This window comes from Podarcis tiliguerta (assembly GCF_965153285.1).
Source record: "Podarcis tiliguerta genome assembly, chromosome: 8".
NCBI lineage: Eukaryota > Metazoa > Chordata > Lepidosauria > Squamata > Lacertidae > Podarcis > Podarcis tiliguerta.
Genome location: NC_139541.1, coordinates 82,043,651 through 82,064,990, shown reverse-complemented (window position 1 = coordinate 82,064,990; position 21,340 = coordinate 82,043,651). Strand labels below are relative to the sequence as shown.

The 21,340-nt window shown below is 46.4% G+C and overlaps 2 long non-coding RNA genes across 2 annotated transcripts; both read right to left on the bottom strand.

The window, feature by feature from the left end:
• Positions 1-4,828: 4,828 nt before the first annotated feature.
• On the bottom strand, positions 4,829-6,805 carry LOC310682704. Its single transcript, XR_014514113.1, has 2 exons — positions 6,551-6,805; positions 4,829-6,205 (listed from the first exon to the last, which is right to left on the bottom strand). It is a non-coding gene; the product is annotated as an uncharacterized lncRNA (long non-coding RNA).
• A 3,417-nt stretch (positions 6,806-10,222) lies between these two features.
• Positions 10,223-14,831, bottom strand: LOC310682828. Its single transcript, XR_014514192.1, has 2 exons — positions 14,744-14,831; positions 10,223-11,031 (listed from the first exon to the last, which is right to left on the bottom strand). It is a non-coding gene; the product is annotated as an uncharacterized lncRNA (long non-coding RNA).
• Positions 14,832-21,340: the final 6,509 nt, after the last annotated feature.

Here is a 21,340-nt window from a genome sequence, read left to right as displayed (position 1 = left end):
ATACCAACTCCCTGGTCTACTAGAAATGTCTCGGCTTGTGCTGAGTGCTCATTCCCACCCAGGTGCAGTATACAATCGTGCATGCCTGGCTGAGACGGAAGAGACTGGAGACCAGCCTTCGCTCAGAACCCATTTTGCAACAGGAAGAGGAAGTGCCGCCATCTTGAAACTGGGAGCGCTGGGCTGCTCCAAGCTTGTGGCTTCCACGGAATCGCCCTCTCTTTGAAGAAACCTCTTCCCTCTTCTTTGCCTCCTTCTAATAACTTTTCTCCACAAAGAGGGAAGCTCCCCCTCAGTTTATGAACACAGATGCAGTGAGCGAGAGGTAAGGAAGGTGCCACCCTCACAAATCTGCTCCCAACATGGTCGCAGTGCATGCATTTCACTGCCTCTTTGCTGCCCACTCTCTGGGACTTTCCTTCTTGCCCTCATGCCCATGCCGGGTGCCAACCAGATATTGCCGGGCATCCCAGTACCATGCGTCTGACGAATGGAGTGGGGATTATTTGAACTCTTAGCCAGAGGCTGTTTCTTCTCCACCGGAGCTTTGGCATCCAATTTCGCCCTTTATCGCTGGCTGGTGGACCTAAAGACAACAGATCTGAAACCAGACTCACACTGCCATTGGACAACATTGCCGTCCAATTATACTTGGTCTTAGAGGTTGTCTAGCTTTAAAAACATGGCAGATGATGGGTTTCAATGACTGGCTGAGGAGTGGAGCTAGGGTGGAGGACCAGAAGATTGGCTGTGTGATCGGAAGACACAAGTTTTACTGGTCAAACTGGAAACACGCTAGCCGGTTGGAAACGGCCATCTCAGCCCATCCATTTGTGCACCGCAAAGCTTCCTGCAGTGTCTCTAGCTCCAGAAATCCCACGTGGTACAGTTTTGTTTCAGGCAACTATTTTGAATAGAGCCAGCCCTACCATTAGGCAGAGTGAGGTGGCTGCCTCAGGCGGCAGTTGCTGATGGGCAGGGAGCAGTGTTGTAAGACAGGGCTGTGTTTGCTTTGGGACCTGCCCTGCTGCCGTCAGGTGTGGCGTGGTGTGTGGAATGTTCTATTACCATGTTGAGAGTAAGATCTTCTCTAGGCAGATGGTTTCTTTCTGAGTGTCTTCTGCAACGTGCCATCGATGCAACGATAGTGCATTGGTGGTAGGTTTATAATGGACGCACCATTCTGCAGTTCTTCTGCAACGCTTCCTCAACGTCGCTGCATTATTGCCACCTGGAGGAGAAAAACAACACAATGAAAGCAGGACAAAGACAAATAAAAAGTTACAGGATTTCAGCGGGAAGTTATGGGAGATGCACAAATGGAAAATGAAACAGTATGCTGCTCCAAAAGTTTCGCAGGCACAAACAGTATTGAAATCTGGCTTGCGTATAACAGCCCAGATAGCATCCTGAGAACAAGCCATCATGAATGCACAATAAACAGGATTTCTGGAGGGGCCCTAATTTTCAACCACCAGCCTGGTTCATTTTTTAAACATGGAATGGGATGGTGCTGGTGGAAGGGAGCCATCTTGCCCTTGCTTGTCTCAGACAGCAAAATAACTTGGGCCGGCCCTACCATTGGTTCATCTATTTATGAGACCAATGGCCAGTGGGAGGCCTTTGGATGAGGTCCCATCAACCTTGGCTGTTGGTGATACTGACTTGGGCTGGAGGGGGTTGGAGTCCAGCGCAGCAAAAAAGAAGAAGCTAATGCAATTCTAGGTTGCATCAACAGATGTATAGTATCCCGATAAAGGGAAGTCATAGTCCAACTCTCTTCTGCCTTGGTCAGACCACACCTGGAATACTGTATCCAGTTCTGGGCACCACAATTTAAGAAGGATGTTGACAAGCTGGAAGGTGTGCAGAGGAGGGCAACCAAGATGATCCAGGGTCTGGAAACCAAGCCTTATGAGGAACAGTTGAAGGAGCTGGAAAAGAGGAACTGGAGAGAAGATATGATAACCATCTTCAAATATCTTAAGGGCTGTCGCATGGAAGATGGAGCAAGATTTAAGACTAGTAACTGGGAGTGGCTGCTGATACCATGTAACACCAGTCCTAAAGGATCTTCACTGGCTCCCAGTATGTTCCTGAGCACAATTCAAAGTGTTGGTACTGACCTTTAAAGCCCTAAACGGCCTCAAAGGCCCACTATACCTGAAGGAGCGTCGCTACCTCCATCATTCAGCCTGGACACTGAGGTCCAGCTCTGAGGGCCTCCGAGGGCGGTTCCCTCCCTGTGAGAAATAAAGTTACAAGGAACCAGGCCTTCTTGGCGGTGGCACCCTCCCTGCAGAACGCCCTCCTTCCAGATGTCAGGGAGTTAAAGAATTACACAACTTTTAGAAAACATAAGGCCCTGTTCAGGGAAGTTTTTAACGTCTGACATTTTATTTTATTTTTATATTTTGCTGGAAGCCACTCAGAGTGGCTGGGAGGAACCCAGCCAGATGCGTGGGGTATAAACAATAAAATTATTATTATTATTATCATTGTTATTTCCTCTTGCTCTGGAGGGTTAGGTCCTGAACGAATGGATTCACGTTACAAGGAAGGAGATTCCGACTAAACCTCAAGAAGAACTTTATGACAATAGGAGCTGTTTGACTGGGGACTCCGTTGGAGGTTTTTAAGCAGAAGTTGGCTGGCCATCTGTCACCGATGCTTTAGTTGAGAATCCTGCATTGCAGGGGGTTGGACTAGATGACCCTCGGGGTCCCTTCGAACTCTACAATTCTATGATTCTATGAGCACATACAGGGCCACAGGTTCCTTGACTTGGTGTGATTAGGTTTAGGGATGGCTGTGCCCCTTTAAGTAGGTCTAAGAAGAAGGGCCATAGCTCAGCGGTGGAACATCTGTTTTGCATGCAGAAGGTCTTGGGTCCAGTCCCCAGAATCTCTACGTAGGGCTGGCAGAGCACAGTCTGAAATCCTGCAGAGCTGCTGCTGCCAGCCAGTGCAGCATAGCTGTCAACTTACAGATTTGAAAATAAGGGACCAGCAGACTCGAAAATAAGGGCTCAGCAGCCAAAATAAGGGATTTTCCCAGCACAGGTATGTTCAACTTCTGAGCCCCTCCGAGCCAAAGGCAGAAAGCCCAGCCAGCAGCCAAACGAAGCCTCAAGCGGTGGTTCCCACAGCACAGCAACCCGGCAAAGGGGAAGCAGCAAGGAAAACCACCGTCACCTCTCTGCTGGGAAGCGCTGAGCAAAGGCGAGTCCCCAGGCAACGCGGCCGATTTGATTGGCACAAGGCATGCAAGCTCCACCCCCCAGTCGTTCTTAGACTCCTTATTGGGTGAGCAACGCAGCCAAGCAACACAGTTGGAACCTCCCTCCTCCCTGGCCGGCAGGGAGGGAGGGAGAGGAGCTGCTTCCTTTGAAACCCAGGAAATTTAAGGGACATCATCAATAAGGGACACGGCACTGGGATAAGGGACTGTCCCGCCAAATAAGGGGCGGTTGACAGCTATGCAGTGTAGGCAGTACTGAACTGGAAGGATCAATGGTCTGACTCAGTATAAGGTACCTTCCTGTGTCCCTCTGACACCTGCTTTGGTTGCTAATTAAACAGAGCCACTTGACAGCGTAACACAGTGAAGAAAGAAGGAGGGGGGGGGAGAGAGGGAGGTCTCTGCCTGCAAGGAGCTTCCAATCTGAATGTCAGGAGGAAAGAAGAGAATTTAAGGAGGAGGGGAAGCATTGTATCAGGGGTTTAAAAGCATTGCTTCAGCTGGGGATGAGCAACAATGTTCTGGAAAGGGAGGGGGCGGATGAAAGACTTTGCACCTGCTCAGGTGAGTCTAGGAAGTGTAATCCAACCTCTGCTACTTTGGTTGTTGAATATATTTTTTACCTTGGCTCAGGCCGTCCACTTTGACCTGACCTAGGAAAGCAGAAAAATGACCTGTTTTCACTATTCTGAACCCAGAGGGCTTACCGCATTTTTTGCTCCATAAGACGCACCTGACCATAAGACGCACCTAGTTTTTAGAGGAGGAAAGGGGGAAAGCCCCGGTTTTTTGGGGATCAGCTCACGGTTGTGCAGCTTCTTTTGCAAAGGGGGAAAACCCTGGTTTTTTTGAGGATCAGCTGAAAGTTGTGCAGTTTCTTTTGCAAAGGGGGGAAACCATGTTTTTATGGGGTTCAATTCACAGTTCTGCAGCTTCTTTAGGAAAGGAAAGGGAGCCATTTCTACAGTTTCCAGCCAGATAATCTAATCAGCCAGTCACATGTCGCTGGGGAAACAAACGGCCTCCGTCTGCAGAACATTCAACAATGGAGGTCTGGGCAAAGGGCCAGCGGATCCATGTAAATCCGTGCTTTGTAACCACATTTTTGCGCCATTGCGACCCCACGAAACAGTGGATGCGTGGTTTTTTTGATGCAGGCTGTAGCCATGGACATGCTATGTGATCTGATGGTGAATTTGGGGTGACCCAATGCAAAAATCCTGAGGATCCATGTGCTTTTACCTCCTCCCTCCGAGGCAGCCTCCTTTATCTCTAGAGTCCCTTATCTCCCTCCCGATCCCTTGCCGATCAGCTGCTTCCTTTCAACACCCCCTTCCCTCTTTCAAAAAAAAAAAAGCATGATCTGCTTTTCACCCCTGGGCAATTCGGCTCCAGGGACCACACATTCGCTCCATAAGATGCACAGACATTTCCCCTTACTTTTTAGGAGGAAAAAAGTGTGTCTTATGGAGCAAAAAATACGGTAAGTGTAGCGGTGGGGAGCAGGGAGAAACCATCAGTTGTATTGAGTACCATACCTTTCAAGTGGCCCAGAAAGAAACAGGTCGTTCCATTTTTTCTCGCGAGATCTCGGCAGCCATTTTGGGTGCTGCGCTCTCTCCCTGAAAAGCCACTTCTTCAGGGCTGCGGTCTTACCTTGCGCCCCAAAATGCACATCTTTGGGTGCCGTGCGAGATCTCGGTGCCCCCCCCAAAACACCTTTTCAGGGTGAGAGCGAGGTCACTTGACTTCCCCTGGAGCACGTCCTGAAGGACACACGTCCCAGTTTTGCATCGGAATAAGTTGGGAAGTATTGAGTACTACTGTCCAGAGGTAGTTTTGCTCCAGCTCACCTCAACCCCAGTCAGCGTGGCCTGGGGTCAGAGGTGGTGTGTTCGAGTCCATCAACTTCCGGGAGGGAGTACGAAGCTCCTGGTTACCTCTAGATGTCGTGGGAGATCTCAGGAGTTGATTGCTCCCCTTGTGGAAATTTCACCTGGGACAAATGTCCCATTCGCCCAATAGCTGGGCCGATCCCAAGTGAGAAGTTACCCATTTCCCAAGTCCTCTCCCAAGACCAGCTTTCCTGCCCATATCTTTGACATGACTCCACTTCTTAGGGGGGGGGGGAGCTTCCCTCCCTCCCTTTCCAAGCATGGGGTGGGGGCTTTATGAACTTGACGCTGGATGGGAGCTCTACTTGCCCTAGAAAACGGGTGCTCGCGTTTCGATTTTTTAAAAATAAAAACCTTTATCAAATCCCCACCTGACTTTCGTAGCCCAAAGTATGGGTACAGTTTTCTAATGCATTTGTGGGGGGGGCAGAGGGGGAAATGTTATTGCATTGGTGGGGGGGGGGATAAAATGTGGTGTTTATAATATCTGCTTTTCTAACCATTTCTTCCCTTTCGGCGTATGACGGAAGATACTTTTCAGACTAAGAGACTTTGTAGTTTCTTTCTGCTTTGCAGTTCTGGGGAGCGGCAGGGGGAAATCTTAATTCAGCAGCCTCCTCTTTTCACTTTTCTAGTTTGCCGGCTCCTACTCTTGCTCTTAACTTTTTAATTTTTTAAAACTCTGCGTTGTACACTTTCTCTCTCTCTCTCTCTCTCTCTCTCCCTGCCTGTACAGGTTGCCATAAGATATTGAATCTTGCCTGTTATTCATTTTGCAAAGAGGAAAAAAAAAACCACAAAATCAACAACCTTGTTTAGCAGAACTTGCATGATGCTCTCCAGAGGCAAATGAACAATTTATGAATACATGTTATTTTGAAGGGAAAAAAACAGCGACACCTGGATCCTAACTTGAGTGTGGTTATTTTCAAGACGTGTGTCTCTCTGACTTTTCAGATTTGGGTACCTCTGTTGGGGTGGCTTCCTTTGGGGTCTATCGCAAGAACATCTGCACCAGACTTTTGGAAATGGGAACCCATTTATATGAAATTGACACACATTTCAAATAACTAAAAGGTAAAGGGACCCCTGACGATTAGGTCCAGTTGTGGCCGACTCTGGGGTTGCAGCGCTCATCTCGCTTTATTGGCCGAGGGAGCCGGCGTACAGCATCCAGGTCGTGTGGCCAGCATGACTAAGCCGCTTCTGGCGAACCAGAGCAGCGCACGGAAACACTGTTTGCCTTCCCGCCAGAGTGGTACCTATTTATCTACTTGCACTTTGACGTGCCTTTGAACTGCTAGGTTGGCAGGAGCAGGGACCGAGCAATGGGAGCTCACCCCATCGCGGGGATTCGAACCACCAACCTTCTGATTGGCAAGTCCTGGGCTCTGTGGTTTAACTCACAGCGCCACCCGCCAACTACTTTAAAAAAACACACAACAGCTTACAGAAAGGAAGAAGCAACACAATGGTTAAAAGACTGACAGGGGTTGGAAAGGCAGGTGGACTTCTGCTAGTTCTGGAGGTTCCTCAGGCAAAACGGTGGAGGAATTTTGAGAGCGCTGAAAAGAGGATTTATTTTATTATTTCCTTCATAAAATGTATAGACCGCTTGATTGTAAACAACAACAAAAACACCCTCAGGGCTGTTTGCACAAAGAATAAAACAATGAAATCATTAGTGGAAAAAAACCAAAACGGTTAAGAAGAACTATTTTTTTAAAAAACCCCAATTAAAATCAATGATAAGATAGCAACCAGATTAAAACACGTGTCAACATTCTGCCTAGCTGGACAGGCTTGACTAGACAATTTTAAAAAAATATAATTTATTTATATTATTATTATATTCTGACAAAGTAGTAATCATAAATAAATAAGAATTAAAATGTGCACCCCTCCTCCAAGACCATTCCCTTGTAACTATCCAGCCTCCCAAAATTTCAACACCTCTTGCGATGGTTTGGCCCCTTTCCATTTTCTTAGAATCATAGAATCATAGAGTTGGAAGAAACCACAAGGGCCATCGAGTCCAACCCCCTGCCAAGCAGGAAACACCATCAGAGCACTCCTGACATATGGTTGTCAAGCCTCTGCTTAAAGACCTCCAAAGAAGGAGACTCCACCACACTCCTTGGCAGCAAATTCCACTGTCGAACAGCTCTTACTGTCAGGAAGTTCTTCCTAATGTTTAGGTGGAATCTTCTTTCTTGTAGTTTGGATCCATTGCTCCGTGTCCGCTTCTCTGGAGCAGCAGAAAACAACCTTTCTCCCTCCTCTGTATAACATCCTTTTATATATTTGAACATGGCTATCATATCACCCCTTAACCTCCTCTTCTCCAGGCTAAACATGCCCAGCTCCCTTAGCCGTTCCTCATAAGCCATCGTTTCCAGGCCTTGGACCATTTTGGTTGCCCTCCTCTGGACACGTTCCAGTACAAATTTTAACAGTACAAATTCTACAAACACCTTCCATATCTCCTCAAAATCATTTCTCCTGCATATTCCCCGTCTCACCTTAATGCCACATGTTAATTTATCATTAATAGCCATATCCCACACTGTAGCACCCTGCTTGTGGTTAACGCTTAGCTGGAATGAAATATTCAACGCAGCAATAGAGAAATTAAAATAATAATTTATTTGTCAGACAAATAAATGATTGGCACAGTGGTATATTTACCAAAAGCTCTGCACACTCCAGCCCTGGTGACCAGCACTTATATTCCCTCAGCCCAGCCTCCTTACTCCTCCTTTGGCTGCCTCTGTCCAATCAGCCTGGTTGAAATTCCTATTGGCTGTTTGCTAGAACCAATCATAAAAGATACACCCATTTCCTATTACCTTTTATGGGAGACAAAGAGCTATATTTCCTTCTATCAATATCTTACATTTGCCTTGACAAGCCATCTTAAATATCAGATCACCCTTTGCTCTTTGCTCTTCTGCCCTTTGCTCTTCTGCCCTTCTAGCAACAGGGGCAAATGGCTAAAACAGATGGCTCATGGTTTCAAATTTTGTCATATAAACAGAGGTCTTGAGTTCACCTTCTCACACACCATCAATGAAATAAGAATCTAACATAAGAATCTAACATCTCTTACTTTCTACATTCTTTTGTATAGTCCCATTAAAGTCAGTACATATATACTTAAAGTACATTATACATTAAATATACATTAAAGTCAGTACATATAACACATAGATTTTTAGAAGAATAAAGAACTTAAGCAGTTTCTAAAATGACCAAAAAACAACCTCAGAGCAGTTTCTCTTCCTCACCAGGCAGCAGCTGTTGTTGCTTTTAGCTCTTTGCCTTTTAACCTTCTCAGGATACCTTAAACCATGTTTTGATGGGAGGCACTATTTACCAACTCTAATTAGTGTTTTTGCAGCTTGGATTGTATTCTGTAATTCGTATGACCTTTTGTTCCCAGCTTTTGCTCCTTTTTACAACTTTGAGGTACTGCAACAAATCAATGAGGGGCCCTTGTTCAGGAGAATAAACAAAGGCTCTCAGCCAGGTGGTTTCTGCCTGGCCTGGAGCAAGCATTTGGAGCAAGCATCTACAAATATATTTTTAAGCTTATTTTAAAATACAGATCTTTGATCAGATGCCTCATTCCCCCCTTTCAAGCTTAAGGACCTTCATCCCTAGTGTCCTTGATAGCTTGACCTTCATCATATTCCTGAGGTAAAGCTCTGTATAGGGCCATGATATGAGGTAGAGTTTCATTTGAAATCATCTTACTAATTGTACTTCTAAAACATGAAAAGATACATGGCACCATACATAAAACCATGACTACTACCGTCAAGAAAAACAAGCAAGACAATAGTATCCCTTTGAGTCCTGCAACATTTGGTAACCAATGGGTGAGCATATCCCATATCCCATCCTTCCCATGTTTGTACTGGGACATGTGCTATACTCTCCATCTTTGTGGCCAACACACGGATTGCCTCACCATTATCAGAAATGTTAAAGCAACAGGCATTCCCTGTCAAGTTCAAGACTCCACATAGGCCTCCTTGCCTGGCAAGTACATAATCCATTCCCAATTTTAGCTGCAAAATAGCGGCTCTACTTTCATCCAACTGTTTTGCAATAAGTCTCAAACTCTGGGCCGTTGCATTGGTTACAAGTTCCACTACTGCTTGCAATCGAATTATTCTGTTTAGATTATAAATAGGATCCCGTGCCCCTTGTATCAGCTCATCAGGATTCCAGGAGGCAGGATCATAATAGGCTATAATGCGCTCTGGTGGCCAATCGTTAGTATCGCTCCAACTCTGGGTACTTCCTCCTGCTATATGAGAAATATCAGCATTTCTTCGTGTACGTTTGACTGAACTAGTGGGCATAACCCACATTGGTGGTAATACCCATCCCAGGAAACAAGTCCCACTCCATTTAGAAGGGAGTTGCTTGTATGCCCATTCTCCACATATCCACCACAACCATCGGGTCTGAGATTTTTGGAACGTGGAGTGCATATGGCGAAATATCACAAGGGGTAAAGAGTTCACAATACAGTATGTTAGATTGCCTTTTGCTGTCACAGTTTTGTTCCACACCATTTTCCATGCATGAATAAAAGGAGGTGCACAGGGCAAGGTATTCCGAGTTCGATAGGAAGTACCGTCTGCCCAGGTTTGATTATTCTCAATATAATTCCAAGTATAGTGGCAACGAGAAGAGCCTACCATGGTAGAATCAGCTGTATCTGATGATTTATGTACACAGAATTCCCCTTGTACAGGTATAACTCGTATTGGTTTAGGTGAGTTCCATCCAGGGAAATTCTGTACTTCTGTTTGATGTGGCATTTCGCTTACCATACCAATGGCATTTAATGGTATCGGTAATAAGGGCATACCTCCCTCTGAATCATCTGGCCCAAGAGAGCAAACAAGGCAATTAGTCTTATTTGTAGCATTGGCTACCATTTCAGCTAAGCCTACCCACATATTGTGGTCATGGCGGAATCCATATTTAGCAAATTTGGTCAGATTCAAGGACCCTTCCCCTTCCCAAGGGATCAGGATTAATAATAAAATCATGTTGATGTCTAGTATATGCATTCCTCCCACAAAAGATTACCTTATTGTGATAGCAAAAAAATATTAGCCCCAATATAATTCCCCCAGTGACAGAAATGGGAAACCACCAAGACCAAAACATATATCCCGAGGATCCCCAATGAGTAATATCCCTGATAATTGTTCCACAAGGGGGGGGGGGCAGTCAATCAATTATATAAGAGAATCTTCCCGTTCACAATCGCTGGTTTAGACGCTCCTCAAGCTTCAGGCGTGCGCAGGTCAGCCAGCTTCCAGGTTGTGGCTGCAGCAGGCCGGTCGTCTCAATGTTGCCCGTGACCTAGCCCGTTCCCCGTAGGGCTAGATACAGGGGTTTTTGGAGAGAGTCAGTTTTAAAGGATTAGAGGGGTCACCTTTGCACGTCCAACTGCCTTCGGACTTCTTCAAACGGGAGTGATGAATCCAGGGGGTCACCTCAGCTACCTTCACCGCTGTTGGAGTAGAGAGCAAGACGGTGTAAGGCCCACGCCACTTAGGTGCAAGTGGATCACGTTTCCACTCTTTCACCCATACGCTATCGCCAGCCTGGAACTGATGAATCGGCTCGGCAATGCTGCACGGCGTGCGCTCGAGGGCCCACCTGTTAAGAGAAACAAAAACACGGGAGAGAGATTGCACTTGTCCCTGTGTCACATGGTCTCCTATTTGTTTGAGGTCAGCTGGAATATCCTGAACAAAGGAGGGTGGCCTCCCATACAGGAGCTCAAAAGGTGACAACTTAAGTCTTTTTGTGGGTGCACACCGAACACGAAACAGTGTTATGGGTAGCACATCTACCCATCCCAATCCTGTTTCCTGGGTTAACTTTGCCAATTGGGTTTTCAGAGTCCGATTCATTCTTTCAGTTTTCCCTGAACTCTGAGGCCTATATGCTGCATGCAGTCTCCATTTCACTTGTAGGACTCGACATACTTCTTGTACTACTTGATCAATGAACGCTGGCCCATTATCACTTCCAATGCATCTAGGTAATCCAAACCTTGGGATCAATTCAGTGAGGAGTCTCTTAGTTACCTCTCGCGCCTTTTCAGTTCGGGTGGGAAAAGCTTCAACCCATCCGGTAAGAGTATCTACAAACACAAGGAGATACTTGAATCCCTTAGAAGGGACTAGCTCTGTGAAGTCCACAATTAGGCTTTCCATGGGGACGTATCCCACATGTTGGATTCCAGGAGGTTGTACCGGTCCCTGCCTAGGATTGTTTTTAGCACAAAGAACACATTTCTGTGAAATGCGAGTTGCTAATTGTGATAGGTTAATAATATACAACTTCCGACTGAGACTCTCTCTGGTTGCAGTACCGCCAAGATGAGTAGATTCATGATAATTTCTTACAATTGTGCCTGCTAGGTGATGAGGTACATAAATCCTATTGTCCGGCAGGATCATCCAACCGTCCTTCACAACCGCTCCTTCCTGTTCAGCCCACTTCCTCTCTTCTGGGGTATAGTGAGGTTTAACTTCTTCTGGAACTACCTCTGGTATGAGGGCTGCTATAAATCCTCCCACAGGCTTTTGGGCTGCCTCTCGGGCTGCTTTGTCAGCAGCATGATTTCCTCTGGTTATTGGATCCCTTCCACGTCCATGACCTTTGCAGTGCATTACAGCAATCTGTTCTGGAGCCCATACTGCTTCCAACAGGATTTCTACTTCAGGTCCATATTTCAAGGCCTTCCCGTGGGCTCCGATTAGACCTCTTTCTTTCCATAGAGCTCCATGTGCATGCAGGGTTAAGAAGGCATATTTAGAGTCAGTGTAGATGTTTGCCTTACATCCGGCTGCCAATTGCAAAGCTCTAGTTAAACCTATAAGTTCAGCTTTTTGTGCTGAGGTTCCAGCAGGCAAAGCTTCAGCTTCCACAACTTCCTCATTGGTGACCACAGCATATCCTGCTCGTCTGGCACCTTCATGCAGGTAACTGCTACCATCAGTATAATATACAACATCTGGATTTTTCAATGGTTCATCTTTCAGATCAGGTCTACTGGAATAAACTTCATCCATTATTTGGAGACAATCATGTGATTCCTCATCATCTACCTCTGGTAGGGGCAGCAAAGTTGCTGGATTGAGCATATTTACTACTCGTAGATGAATCCTGGGATTTTCACACAATAGGCCTTGGTATCTAGCCATCCTTGGGTTTGTTAGCCAATAACTACCCTTATATTCCATGAGTGTCAGAACAGCATGAGGTACATTCACATACATCGTCTGGCCGAAGGTAAATTTATCAGCTTCTTTGACAAGGCTTGCAGTGGCCGCTACTGCCCTTAGGCATGGAGGCCATCCTTTTGCTACTGAGTCCAATTGTTTAGACAAATAAGCTACTGGACGGTTCCAACTCCCTAATCTCTGGGTCAGGACTGCCGCTGCAATCCCATTCTGTTCATGTACATACAGCTGAAAGGGTTTTTCCGAATTAGGCAGTCCAAGGGCTGGGGCCTCCATAAGTCGTTGTTTGATAACTAAAAAGGCTTGTTGCTGCTCAGGTCCCCATACAAATGGGTCCTTTTCTGCACCTCGAGTGCTTTCATGTAAGGGCTTGGCCAGACTGCTGAAATCAGGTATCCATAGTCTACAAAACCCTGCTGTTCCCAGGAATCCTCTGAGTTGTTTCCTTGTGGTAGGTTCCTTGATAAGGCAAATAGCTTCTTTCCTCTCTGGTCTCAATGCTCGTTGTTGGTGTGAGATGTCAAAGCCCAAATATTTGACCTTTTCTAAACATAACTGTGCCTTTTTCTGGGAAACTCGGTAGCCAGCTTCCCAGAGCAAGTGGAGCAGTTCCTCTGTCCCTTCTTTACAGGTATCAAAATCCTTTGCCGCTAGTATAAGGTCATCTACATATTGCAGAACCACCTTTTCTCCAGGTATTGAGGGGTAGCTTGTTAGATCCTTCGCCAAGGCAGTGCCAAATAAAGTTGGGGAATTTTTGAATCCCTGGGGCAATCTTGTCCAGGTTAGCTGGCCTTTTGTTCCTGTCAAAGGGTTTTCCCACTGGAAGGCAAATATAGGTTGGCTCTGTGGTGCCAACCGGCAACAGAAGAATGCATCTTTCAAGTCCAATACAGTAAAAAATGTTGCTTCTGGTGGGATCAAACTCAGCAGGGTATATGGGTTTGGTACATTTGGGTGCAAGGTTTCAATAGCCTGGTTTACGAGCCTCAAGTCCTGTACTGGCCTGTAGTCATCTGTCCCAGGTTTCCGAACAGGCAAAAGGGGTGTGTTCCATTCTGATTGGCAGGGCTTAAGCAGACCATATTTTAATAGGCGGTCCAAATGTTTCTGGATGCCCTCCGCTGCTCGCCGGGGTAAAGGATATTGCTTTACAGATACAGGGGTAGCCATAGGTTTTAGGGTTACTACAATTGGAGCTATATTCTTAGCCATTCCTGGTGGGCTATTTTCGGCCCATACTCCTGGTGGCACCTGTAGGGTTCGGAGGAGCTTGTTTAATTCTGTATCCAATGTAGGTTGGACTTGCAGGGCTGACATTAGGCGCCATGATTGTTCCTTAGGTACTGAGAGGGTAATTATTCCTGCTGCCTTTGATGGCAATTTCATTTCTGGACCTCGAGGAGTGAAGGTGATTTGGGCCTGCAATTTGGACAGCATATCTCTACCCAAGAGAGGTATTGGACACTCAGGTATATACAAAAACTGATGGGTTAAACGATGTCCCCCAATCTGGCATTCCAAAGGTTGGAGGAAAGACCTCTTAGCTGACTGACCAGTGGCACTTTTAATGACTACACTTTTGGATGCCTTTTTCTGCAATAGTTCTGGGAGTACTGAGTATTCAGCCCCAGTATCTATCATAAAGTCTATTAAATGGCTCCCTAATTGAATCGTGACCGTGGGCTCCTGGAAGCCTAACTTTATGGAGTCCGGTCGTTCCTAGTCTTGGGTAAAATCCTCCTCTGCCAGTCCAATAAAATTGTCTCTACTCCGTCCTTGTCCCGGTCTCTGATATCTTCCATCTCGGATCATTCCCCGTCCTCGTCCCTGGTTTCTTGGGCCGGAGCCTGGGCCTGGGCCTGGGCCTGGGCGTACTTCTTCCAACCTCAGGGGTTCAGGACACTCTCGCTTCCAATGACCCTCCTTCTTGCAATTCGCACATTGATTCCTTCCCAGTGGTGGATTCCTTCCCCGCCCTCTCCCTCCATTTAAGGGGCGGTACTCTTGTTTCACTGCTGTGGCCAGCATTACCATCTTTTCCTTCTGCCACTTCTTCTTCTCTTGTTTCTCAGCCTCATCCCTATTCCGATAAACTCGGCGTGCAATGGCCATGATTTGGCTCATCAGCATCCCTTCCCATCCTTCTGATTTCTGAATTTTCTTACGAATGTCAGAAGCGCACTGGGCCACAAATGTAGCAGTAATCATTCTGCTGTTTTCAGGGGCTTCAGGGTCAAAAGGAGTCCATATACGATAGGCTTCCTGCAGCCTCTCTAAAAAGTCTCCTGGACTCTCATTTGGTTTCTGTTCTACTTCTGAAACTTTAGACATATTAGTGGGCTTCTGGCATGCCCTGCGGATACCTTGCACAAGCGTCTGGCGGTAGGTAGTAAGCCTGGCCAGGTGAATTGCATTGTTTGGATCCCAATTAGGATCTTCCAAGGGGAAGTTGTCCTGGAGATGACGGTCAATATTAAAAATATTTCCCACTCTGGCCTGCTCACGCAAATATATCTGTGCTTTTTCAATTATGTCTCTCCTTTCCTCAGTGGTGAAAAGAGTATTGAGGAGTTGGCGGCAATCTGTCCAAGTAGGACTATGAGTATTTACTATTGAAGTCACCAAGTCCATCATAGCCTGAGGTTTTTCTGCAAAAGTCGGGGTGTGTGTTTTCCAATTCATCAGATCCGTAGTCGTGAATGGAATGTATTGGAGGGTCGAAGTTCGAGGTGGCCGTGGTCCGGGTTGCCCGTTAACCAGCACAGGCTCCTCAAGTGCATCAAATACTCTTCTAAGAGGGGCTACTACGTGACCTTTCTCTTCACTTTGCTCTAGGGGCCTCAAATCATAGGGGATGGTATCTGTCCCAAGGCGTTCTTTTAGCAGCTTTATACGCCTGGCTGTATTGCTTGCTGACCGTTCAAGGTCTCCCTGTAACTTCTGTAATAATTCTCTAGGACTTGGATGTACAGGGGTTTGGGGTGGGCAATCAGTTGTTCCACTAAAGGAGACTGTAGATGGAGTTCTACTGGGACTCACAGGTGGAACAACCACTTCTGCTTGGGCTTTATTATAGGACTCCAATGCCTCCTGAAGATATTTATCATAATCTATCAAGGAATCAAGGTCTGTGACTTCAGCTCCATTACTCATTCCACTTTCTTGCCTTGGGGTTACAACTGGTGGAGTATTTGGATTAGGCTCCCCCCGACGTGGAGCATAGGGTGGAGGTGAAAGCACCTCTTCCTCTGGTCCCTCAAAAATGGGTTTGAGTTTATTTGGCAAGATTCCTTTCCTAGCTTCGGCTTTTACAGCCAATAATTTGCATTGTTGGACTTTGCATTCCCTTATCCATGGAGGATTATTATTTAATGTGCTCAGCCAAGAGTCTATATATGAAAATTGTTCTGGGCACCCTCCAGTTTCTTTGGTGATGTTAGACCAAAGTTTGCTCGCTAAATTTATATCAAAAGTTCCTTGAGACGGCCATCCAGTATTTTGTTTCGGCCAGTCTAATTCACATAACGTTCTCAAGCGCTCTGGGGTCATTTTGACTCCATATGCTCCTGAGAAGGCTTTCTTAAAGTTATTTAACATACATTCAAGAGGTGTATTTCCCCCCTTTGAACCTCCAACTCCCATTGTATGGCCCTGTGAAGTATCCACTCAGTCACTCACACACTCGCTTCGTGGGGTTCCTTGCCCAGTGAAGTCGCCTTACTGGGAAACGAAGTACTACCCACTCCACACTCAGGTCAGCTACAAATAGTACTTTCTCACACATACAATGCACTGGATACTTCACCACACTCTACCTCCCAATATTTCCCTTTCCCTCCACCAGACCAGCATCTGATGTACCCAACCACCTAGCGTACTCAGTTCCCCTTTACTGAGACGCAGAAGTTTGATCAAGACTTCTCTTCCTCCCAATTAATTGGAGGGCCACAATCCCTTTTGTGCACTTACCCTTAGCTGGTTCCCTGTTAATTTCTCTGGTTCCCCCCGGTTCCGTCGCCGTTCAGTGAGCAGGGTAGTAGACAGACGAGACTGCTGCGTTCCCCTGGAAAAAAAAAGGTTCCAGTGCGCGCTGGGTAAACAGTGAGTGTCCTCCCTCTGGTACCCTGCCCACTAAGGCGAAGGGGCTGCGTTCCAGCAGACCACTTATCCGAGTCACAGAGGCACCATAAAATGTAGCACCCTGCTTGTGGTTAACGCTTAGCTGGAATGAAATATTCAACGCAGCAATAGAGAAATTAAAATAATAATTTATTTGTCAGACAAATAAATGATTGGCACAGTGGTATATTTACCAAAAGCTCTGCACACTCCAGCCCTGGTGACCAGCACTTATATTCCCTCAGCCCAGCCTCCTTACTCCTCCTTTGGCTGCCTCTGTCCAATCAGCCTGGTTGAAATTCCTATTGGCTGTTTGCTAGAACCAATCATAAAAGATACACCCATTTCCTATTACCTTTTATGGGAGACAAAGAGCTATATTTCCTTCTATCAATATCTTACATTTGCCTTGACAAGCCATCTTAAATATCAGATCACCCTTTGCTCTTTGCTCTTCTGCCCTTTGCTCTTCTGCCCTTCTAGCAACAGGGGCAAATGGCTAAAACAGATGGCTCATGGTTTCAAATTTTGTCATATAAACAGAGGTCTTGAGTTCACCTTCTCACACACCATCAATGAAATAAGAATCTAACATAAGAATCTAACATCTCTTACTTTCTACATTCTTTTGTATAGTCCCATTAAAGTCAGTACATATATACTTAAAGTACATTATACATTAAATATACATTAAAGTCAGTACATATAACACATAGATTTTTAGAAGAATAAAGAACTTAAGCAGTTTCTAAAATGACCAAAAAACAACCTCAGAGCAGTTTCTCTTCCTCACCAGGCAGCAGCTGTTGTTGCTTTTAGCTCTTTGCCTTTTAACCTTCTCAGGATACCTTAAACCATGTTTTGATGGGAGGCACTATTTACCAACTCTAATTAGTGTTTTTGCAGCTTGGATTGTATTCTGTAATTCGTATGACCTTTTGTTCCCAGCTTTTGCTCCTTTTTACAACTTTGAGGTACTGCAACAAATCAATGAGGGGCCCTTGTTCAGGAGAATAAACAAAGGCTCTCAGCCAGGTGGTTTCTGCCTGGCCTGGAGCAAGCATTTGGAGCAAGCATCTACAAATATATTTTTAAGCTTATTTTAAAATACAGATCTTTGATCAGATGCCTCAACACCTCTTTATACCATTCTTCCATTTTATATTCCGCTTGCCCCTTCCTAGCTATCATAATTTGCGCAGCTGTCAATGAATTGGTGAGCAAGTCCTTCATAGCCCTGAGAACTTCACACCCCATCGTCAATTGATAATTACGCTGCCTCTGGACTTTCGGTCAGCTTTAACCCAGTGATTCCTGTTATCTCCTTAAACAGCCTTTGCCAGAAAATGTGTGCATTTTTACGCCCCCACCACACGTGAAGACAAAAATGTTTTCAGCAGGTGCCGAAAGGAGTGCAGGGAATGTGCCTGCCTGTTTTCAATTGGCAGGGAGTTCGAAAGTGTAGGTGCTGCCACACCAAAAGATCAATTCCTTACACGTGCAGAATGAGTATTATGTGGCACCTCTATGAAGAGCGCCCCGTTCCACAGATGGAAGTGGTTGGGTTGGCGCACACATTTGATTAGGGTTTGATAAGATGAGAACAATTCCACAGGAAGGGCGTTCTGCAACCCCCCCAAGTGTGGTGAGTTGGCACAGGGGAGGACCTGGATCTTGGGCAGACCCGTGGCACACAATTCCTTATAACAGGGTGTGGAGAAAGCGGGAACGGGAGACGTTGTTAAACCTCTCTCTTCACCGTAGAACCCAACGGGATCATCCAATGAAGCAAAAAGGACAGTTGAAAGGAAGTTACTGTATTTTTCGCTCCATAAGACGCACCTGACCATAAGACGCACCTAGTTTTTAGAGGAGGAAAACAAGAACAAAAAATTCCGAACGAAACAGTGGACTTACGATTTTTGTGGTTCATGCTGTGGACACAGACATGGGATTTGACGGTGAGTTTGGGGTAGCCCAATGCAAAAATCCTGAGGATCCATGTGGATCCGTGCTTTGTAACCACGTTTTTGCGCCATTGCGACCCCAGGAAACAGTGCATGTGTGGTTTTTTTGATGCAGGCTGTAGCCATGGACTTGCTATGTGACCTGATGGTGAATTTGAGGTGACCCAATGCAAAAATCCTGGGGATCCATGGGCTTTTACCTCCCCGGCAGCCTCCTTTATTGCTAGCGTCCCTTATCTCCCTCCCGATCGCTTGCCAACCAGCTGCTTCCTTTCAACACCCCCTTCCCTCTTTCAAAAAAAAAAAAAAAAAAAAAAAAGCATGCTCTGCTTTTCACCCCTGGGCAATTCGGCTCCAGGGACCACACATTCGCTCCATAAGATGCACAGACATTTCCCCTTACTTTTTAGGAAGATAAAAGTTCATCTTATGGAGCGAAAAATACGGTACTTCTTCACATAGTTAAAACTACAGAATTTGCCACATAAAAAGGGGTTTGGGCAGATTGGCGGAGGAGGTTAAGGCTATCAATGGCTGCAAGTACTAATCTCCAGTTCCGAGGCAGGGAATGCTTCTAAACCAAGGTTTCTCGAACTTGGGTCTCCAGCTGTTTAGAGCAGGCATCCCCAACCTTCGGCCCTCCAGATGTTTTGGACTACAATTCTCATCATCCCTAACCACTGGTCCTGTTAGCTAGAGATCATGGGAGTTGTAGGTCAAAACATCTGGAGGGCCGCAGGTTGGGGGTGCCTGGTTTAGAGGCTACAAATCCCATCATCCCTAGCTAGCAAGACCGGTGGTCAGGGAAGATGGGGGATGTAGTCCAGCTGGAGACCCAAGTTTGGGAAACACTGATCGAAATACTACTAGTGAAGGACCTGTGTGAGTGTCTGGAGGAGGTTGGAGAATGGATGGTGGCTAACAGACTGAGGTTGAATCCTGACAAGAAAGAAGTACTGTTTTGGGGGGACAGGAGGCGGGTGGGTGTGGAGGACTTCCTGGTCCTGAATGGGGTAACTGTGCCCCTGAAGAACCAGGTGCACAGCCTGGGAGTCATTCTGGACTCACAGCTGTCCATGGGGGCGCAGGTCAATTCTGTGTCCAGGGCAACTGTCTACCAGCTCCACCTGGTACGCAGGCTGAGACCCTATCTGCCCACAGACTCTCTCGCCAGAGTGGTGCATGCTCTGATTATCTCCCGCTTGGACTACTGCAATGCACTCCATGTGGGGCTACCTTTGAAGGTGACCCAGAAACTACAACTAATACAGAATGCGGCAGCTAGACTGGTGACTGGGAGCAGCCACCAAGACCACATAACATCGGTCTTGAAAGACCTACACTGGCTCCCAGTACGTTTCCGAGCACAATTCAAAGTGTTGGTGCTGACTTTTAAAGTCCTAAATGGCCTCAGCCCAGTATACCTGAAGGAGCGTCTCCACCCTCATCATTCTGCCCAGATCCTGAGGTCCAGCACTGAGGGTCTTCTGGTGGTTCCCTCACTGCGAGAAGCCAAGTTACAGGGAACCAGGCAGAGGGCCTTTTCAGTAGTGGCACCCGCCCTGTGGAATGCCCTCCCACCGATGTCAACGAGAAAAACAACTACCAGACTTTTAGAAGACATCTGAAGGCGGCCCTGTTTAGGGAAGCTTTTATTGTTTAATAGGTTATTGTATTTTAGTGTACTGTTGGAAGCTGCCCAGATGGGCAGATTATATATAAATTATTATTATTATTATTATTATTATTATTATTATTATTATTATTATTATTACTATTATTATTATTATTAGAGAGCAAGATCACTCAGGGCTTGCTTGTAGTCTTCCTGGGGGCTTCTGGTTGGCCACTGGATGCAAACAGGATTCTGGGACAGACGAGTGTTTGGTCTGATGAAGCAGGTCTCTTCCTTGAGAGGAAGGTCTGTAGCTCAATAGCACAGCACCTGACTTAAATGCAAAAGGTCGCAGGTTCAATCCCCATCATCTCCAGCTAGGGCCGGCAGAGGGCACTCTCTAAAATCCTGGAGGAGCAGCTGCCAGTCAGTGTAGCCAGTACTGAGTTCGACAAAGAAATAATCCATATATAAGGCAACTTCTTAAGGGGGTACCAAACCTATATATGTTTCTTGGGTGCAGAGAGTCTTCAAAGAAAGAGCGTGGTATGCAAACACCTGCAATGAGAGCCACTAGGTGGCGCAGTAGGGATGCGGGTGGCGTTGTGGGCAAAACAACAGAGCCTAGGACTTGCCAATCAGAAGGTCGGCGGTTCGAATCCCCGCGACGGGGTGAGCTCCCGTTGCTCGGTCCCTGCTCCTGCCCACCCAGCAGTTAGAAAGCACGTCAAAGTGCAAATAGATAAATAGGTACCACTCCGGCGGGAAGGTAAATGGCATTTCCGTGCGTTGCTCTGGTTCGCCAGAAGCGGCTTAGTCATGCTGGCCACATGACCCGGAAGCTGTCTGCGGACAAACGCCGGCTCCTTCGACCAGTAAAGTGAGATGAGTGCCGCAACCCCAGAGTAGTTTGTGACTGGACCTAACGGTCAGGAGTCCCTATACTTTTAGGTGGCACAGTAAGTCTGTTTCTCTACAAATTTACTTTATCCATAAAGGTAAAGGGACCCCTGACTGTTAGGTCCAGTCGTGGACGACTCTGGGGTTGTGGTGCTCATCTTGCTTTATTGGCCAAGGGAGTCGGCGTACAGCTTCCAGGTCATGTGGCCAGCATGACTAAGCCGCTTCTGGCAAACCAGAGCAGCGCACGGAAGTGTCATTTACCTTCCCGCCGGAGTGGTACCTATTTATGTACTTGCACTTTGACGTGCTTTCGAA